Source organism: Monopterus albus, unplaced genomic scaffold, assembly GCF_001952655.1.
Source record: "Monopterus albus unplaced genomic scaffold, M_albus_1.0 scaffold42.1, whole genome shotgun sequence".
In the NCBI taxonomy this organism is placed as follows: Eukaryota; Metazoa; Chordata; class Actinopteri; order Synbranchiformes; family Synbranchidae; genus Monopterus; species Monopterus albus.
The window spans coordinates 1,185,440-1,191,335 of record NW_018127922.1 but is presented as its reverse complement, the minus strand read 5'-3'; the positions used below and the strand labels follow the sequence as shown (position 1 = coordinate 1,191,335).

Genomic DNA, 5,896 nt, shown 5'->3' with positions numbered 1-5,896 from the left:
CTACATTGCTTTAATTAAGACGAGGCACCTGAGCAATGCGCAAAGTCCAGTATAAAGGTTCAAAAAGTAGCTTTAACCTTTGCCATCCATAGTTAACAATTATTCATTTCTAGTGAAAAATGTTCTACATACTAGAAAGAGTGAATATTCATTGTTGCAAAACATTGACTGCAACAACAAACAGTACCACAGCTATGTTTTTAGCTAAATGTTAATTACATGTGTTTAGTTGTTCTGAAGGAGCAATTTTTGTTAGACAAAGAGGCATTAGCTTGAGTCTCAATACTCACTTTGCAAATCCCTGCTCCCAGTTGCAAATCAACCTGTGGACTCACCAGCAACATAAGAGATAGTAAACACAAATCTGATTCTAATTGCACTCTTTTAGTCAGTTTAACTTAAAGGATTTGGAGGTGTGCTCTTTGGGGCTGAGAACAGGGTGTCCTCGCATTGACCATGACCTCTTTCTTTCCCTCTGCCACCAGACTCCTAAACAGCTGACAGGAGTTTATTACCAGGAAATACGTCATGTGTACTGTTTACATTCTCAGTTTACACATGCATAATTGCACATTGACTGTTGACTACTGCACATGCAGTTCCCATGCATCATACATTTTCTTATTATATTCTTGTATATTTTTTATAACATATCTGCATTTGTTGCTTAATGTGCCTTAGATTTAGTGTTACTTATTTATCTACTTTATATTTCATTTGTATTTTGTGGCATTCATGTGGACGGCAAAGTAACAATTTCATTGTACAGGGAAACACGTTTCCTAACTGTGCATATGACAAATAAACGCTTTGACTTTTGACCTTTGACTTGCAGCATCCTTGGTACAAGTCTCAAAATGAGCCCTGTTACATGCTCTTCTGCCTGTCTCACTACTCTCATTTCCTGTCAGGTCTCCAATAAAGGTTTAAAATCTCCAAAACACTCTTGAAACATAAAGGAAAAAGAAACTAAACAAACAAACAAAATCTCTTTGTATCTGGGGGATGACAGGTATCTCAGAGATAGATGCTGTATCTCAAAACCTTAGGAGGTAAAATCAAATGGCTGCAACAATCACAGCAGATAACGCTTGACTGAGAAATTATGTTTGTGTACTGATCTTATCTTCTGCTTTTCCTCGTGCACACTGATCTTTTAAATATACAGTACCACTTACCTGCAATTTTGTCAGTCATTTATAAATGCAGACAGGCTTCTAACAGTGTTTCTCTCGCTCGTGCCTCTGCTTTGATCCAGTAACTCTCGTATATGTTTTTTCAAAGGCAAATAACATATTAAATCTAAACCTTGATCCCCTGCCAACACCTACGGGTGTATGTGCTTCAGTGAACACAAATAGTTGCTTCTGCAGCAGCACGTTTCACTGAAACTAATACAACCTACTATGCACACAGAGCAATGTATATTACACAACCTCAATAACATATGTCTCCATGAGTTCCCAGTTGCACATGCATGCACAAAAAGCACCGCGTGTCCGGTTTTTATTTATTATTGGTAAACAGGATCACCCATTGTTACCTAGCATTAAAAACTCACAGTGTTCCCTGTGATGTTTTGAGAACAGTGTGGTTTTCTCAGGCCCTGGGGAGCTCCTGCCTCTCTCCAGCCATGCTAGCTCTTAATGAGACATCCACATGCATAGGACACAGTGCTGCTCCTTCTAATGGAATGACTTGCATGGAGGGCCACACCTCCGCCTTCTTCTCCATCCCCCATTCCCCCGCTCCTTTTCCTTTTCCATCGCTCTTCTTATAGCTTATTTTGCATCTGCTTATCCTCATTTCTTCTCAGGCAGAACAGCAGGGGTGTTTGCGCTTGTCTGCACAGCCTTGACTGTCCACTTCCCTTCCTCTTCTCTCTGCTTCTTCCTCTTCACCCTGAGTGTTACAGTCACTGAAATGTCACTGGTAGAGTTGGTAGAGCAGTCAAACAGCCCCTTCAAATTGTATTAAATTTTGGTTTCAGACTACTGGCCAGACAACACAAGTAATTTGAGGACATTTCCACTGGCTACAGGAAATGTTAACATTTTCACCACTTTTCAACATTTTATAGACAAATTGTTAAATAATAATAATAATAACAGTTATTATTGTTATTGTTGTTGTTGTTTTAATAAGAAAAAGAACCCGTCCTATGTTCTGTAAATGAAGATCCAGAATTAGATTCTGTGCTTTGTCTAATCTAACCTACCTGACTGGCCACAAGGCAACACAAACTCTTCTGGTTTTCCTTACAGTGCACTGGTGTTAATAGATTTGCACGTAAAACACAGAATCAGTTTACTTTGTCATCTTTACTGATGAGATCAATTATAACCGCTCTGCTTAGTGCCAGAGCATATGTCAGCTTTCACTAGTGTCTGTAAACAAGGGAGGTCATGTTACAGCTGGGGTCCTGGTAGTGGTGCTGGGGGTGTAGGGGAGTATGAGGGGGATGTCATCCAAAGTAATAGTTTGTTTCATAAGTTTAACATTTGGATGGTGACTGATAGTGGCTGATAAGTTTACTCTACTGTAGCTTAGCCAACAATGCAAATATTCTCAGACAGAGGCCTCTCAGCAAAAGTCATATCAGAATCAGAATCAGCTTTATTGGCCAGGTCTGTCGAACACACGAGGAATTTGACTCTGGTACATCGGCTCTCAGTGTGTATGTACATATCCCCATGCAAAGGGCAAGTAAACAGTAAACCAGCATGAGGCTGTGTAATATAACAAAATAAGCAGTATTAACAAGTAACAAACAATGCAAACAATGCAAAATAAGCAGTATGAACAGGCAGTCAACAGTGCAGACAGACAAAGGAATGCTCATTGAAATGAGATAAATAGGAATAAAAACAGAGTACCTAAAACTAGAGACCTGTACGAGTCTGTATAATCTGTACAATGTATATTTACAGGTATTGCACTGAGGGTTATTGTCCAATCATACTGTCGTGGGTTAAGTGTTCATCAGAGTGACGGCCTGGGGGAAGAAACTGTCCCTGTGCCTGGTTGTCTTGGTGCACAGTGACCTGTAACGCCGTCCAGAGGGGAGGAGTTCAAACAGATTGTATGCGGGGTGTGAGGGGTCTGCAGTGATCCTCTCCACCCTCCTTTTGGCCCGTGAGGTGTACAGGTCCTCCATGGAGGGCAGGCTCACACCAGTGACCTTTTCTGCAGTCCTGACTGTCCGCTGAAGTCTGTACTTGTCCTGTTTGGTTGCTGAGCCAAACCAGACAGTGATGGAGATGCAGAGAACAGACTCAATGACTCCTCTGTAGAACTGTATCAGCAGCTCCTGGGGCAGGTCGAACTTCCTGAGCTACCTACAACTTATCTGTGTAGAGGGTTGTAGCCTGTGTTTTACCGACGCTCCTGATTCTGTGGTGACAGTTTTACAGTAATCCCTCGGCCAATGCTGCTGATGTGCGCAGGCGACTGCAGAGCGGTGTCTCTGCAGCAGACACAACACCCTCTAATCCTCATCTCAGGGGACCTTAACCATGCCTCCCTCCCCCTCTCTGCCACCCCCCTAAACTTCACCCAGTATGTTAATTGCCACACAAAGGACAATAAAAACTCTGGACCTACTGTATGCTAATGCCAGGAATGCATACGCTTCCGCCTCGCCCCCTCTGACCACTGACTGCTCTGTCTGCGGGATTGACTGTGGGAGTGATATCCTGTTCCTGATTTTTCTGAAATGCTTGTACTGTCTTGTTTTGGGGTATTCTTGATTTGTTTTTCAGAGATCCTTACGGTGTCTGTTGTTTAGTTTCTACTGCTGTTGACATACGAGGTTTTTCCCCACTGTGGAATTAAGTGTGGGAGTAATATTCTTGTTCTTGATTTCTCTCAAGTGCTATGTTTTGTCTTGTTTTTAGGTGCCTTTGATTTGCTTCTCGGAGGTCCCTATGGTGTTTTGTTGTTCTTGTGGTGTTTTGTTGTTTGCTCTCTAATCCTGCTGGAACACTGGAATTTCTCCAATGTGGGATCAATAAAGTCTTCCCCTACCCTACCCTACCCCCCTAAAAGATTAGGAATCAGGTTTGGGCTTCAAGTTTCCAGAGTGCTGCTAGCTCTCAGCCTGCCCTCTGACCCCTCACTCTGTGCTCTAGCAAAAGCACTTCAAGCCCCTTAATGTCAGCTGTGCTTTGTTGATTAATGTCCTTGAAGTAAAAGTATGAAGGCAGTTTTGTCTGGAGGCTGTTCTCATCTCTGAAATTTGCATAAAGGTATGCGATTTATGTGTGTGGGGCTTCCTCTACCTTCTGTACACTTATTTTCTCTCAGTTTCAACGTGATTCTCAGTTGCTGCAGCTGAACTGACCTGAATTTTCCCGACATGAAGCCTGGATGAATGGTGCTGAAATTATGAAACAAGGTAAAAAAAAAAAAAAAAGCAAATTGGTTTCATATTTCTTGGTTACATTAAATACCTTATGAATCTAAACTTTGTGAGCCATCTACTTTGTAGACCTATACACTTGGCTGACTTCAAGACTTCAAACAACTTAACTGTGGTACATTTTAGGAGATTCTTCTAGCCAAATCATGACTGCATTTCCTTCTCTTTGCCTAGAAATTTATGAAAGGACGTCCAAATTTAAACTGAACTTTGGAAAATTCAAGTTCATATTAACCTTGGTTTGGTGGTTGAGAGGTCGTAACAAAACCTAAGTAACGACATACGGCCTAACTGTCTCCTCAAACCCACCATGCCTGGAGACGGAGACAGGTTTTGACAGATTCCTCAGTAGAGAAAGGGGCGTAGAGCGGCAGGTGTCAAACCAGCAGCTGCGTCAAGGTACCACAGGTGGCCAGGTGACAGGAAGCTGAGCATCTGCTAAAAGCTTTTAAAAGCTCGCTTTGAAAAATAAAAATGAATGAAAAATTAATTCTACTGTCTGTTTTGGCCAAAAATTGTCATTTGGAATTGTTCTGATTTTTCGTTAATTTTTTTCCATATGAAGAAGACTCATGTGACCTTCATAATCACAGCTGCAGCAATGAAGCTTTTATTCAGAAGGAACAATAAGGAAACGCATCTCTTGTTCCAGTTAGTTGTCACTATTTCACTAACTCCGCCCAGCCTTGCCCGAGTTTGTAGTTGAGTGAGCCAGGGCAGCACGGCTGAATTATATAACTTCGGTGCAGTCGCTGGGTTTACGGCGACACAGTAGAATATAGCACATGAAATCCGTCGATTCATTGTGGATTTATCCTGAGACTGCGATCAAGAGACCAATCGATCATTTTCCCCCCTGCCGGCAATGTGCGTAAAAAGTTATCGACGGATAGACGCGACGACGCACACAGTGGATCGCCAGATCCAGATAAGTCAGCGACGTTGTTGACTTTAGTTGTAAAACTGTTGATACTGCGGACAGTGCTTTTCTGCCTTGCGGAAACAGGCAGCAACAAATCCAGCTGACACCTATCCGCGCAACATTACAGCGAGGACTGGGTTTTATTTGAGAACTCGACTGTGTGGACATTTCTCAGATGTTTTTCCAACTGGGACTTGCTGGAGATGATCTAATCAGCGGGGCACATTCCTTATTCACTATAGGTATGGTCTACTTTCAGAAGCAATTACTTGTCGTCTAATTATACTGCTGCAGAAATATTGAGATTGGAAAAAGCTGGTTGTTCCACCGAGGTAGGCCACTGAGCGTCGGCGCTGCGTTGTAGGCGTACTGACAGCCCTGCGTCGTGAGACACATTGACGACCACCAGCGCTCGGAAATCCGCTTCATTTTTGTGTAAGAAAGAGAACATGTTGCATCAACTTTAACGGAGTGAGTGCTTATCGGACAGTCCGGCTGTAGGCGTGATCACAGCAGTTTCGCATCGCAGCCAACAGGTTGCACTAAAGCAGGAA

At 42.6% G+C, this 5,896-nt stretch overlaps 1 protein-coding gene across 2 annotated transcripts in view; it reads left to right on the top strand.

Moving 5' to 3' along the window:
* Nucleotides 1–5,077: 5,077 nt before the first annotated feature.
* LOC109959948 (glucocorticoid receptor) overlaps nt 5,078–5,896 on the top strand; it is a 57,055-nt gene continuing 56,236 nt past the window's right edge. For both annotated transcript variants that reach the window (XM_020599718.1, XM_020599717.1), the window contains exon 1: nt 5,078–5,584. The gene's annotated coding sequence lies outside the window, so the exon portion shown is untranslated. The remainder of the gene's footprint in view (nt 5,585–5,896) is intronic.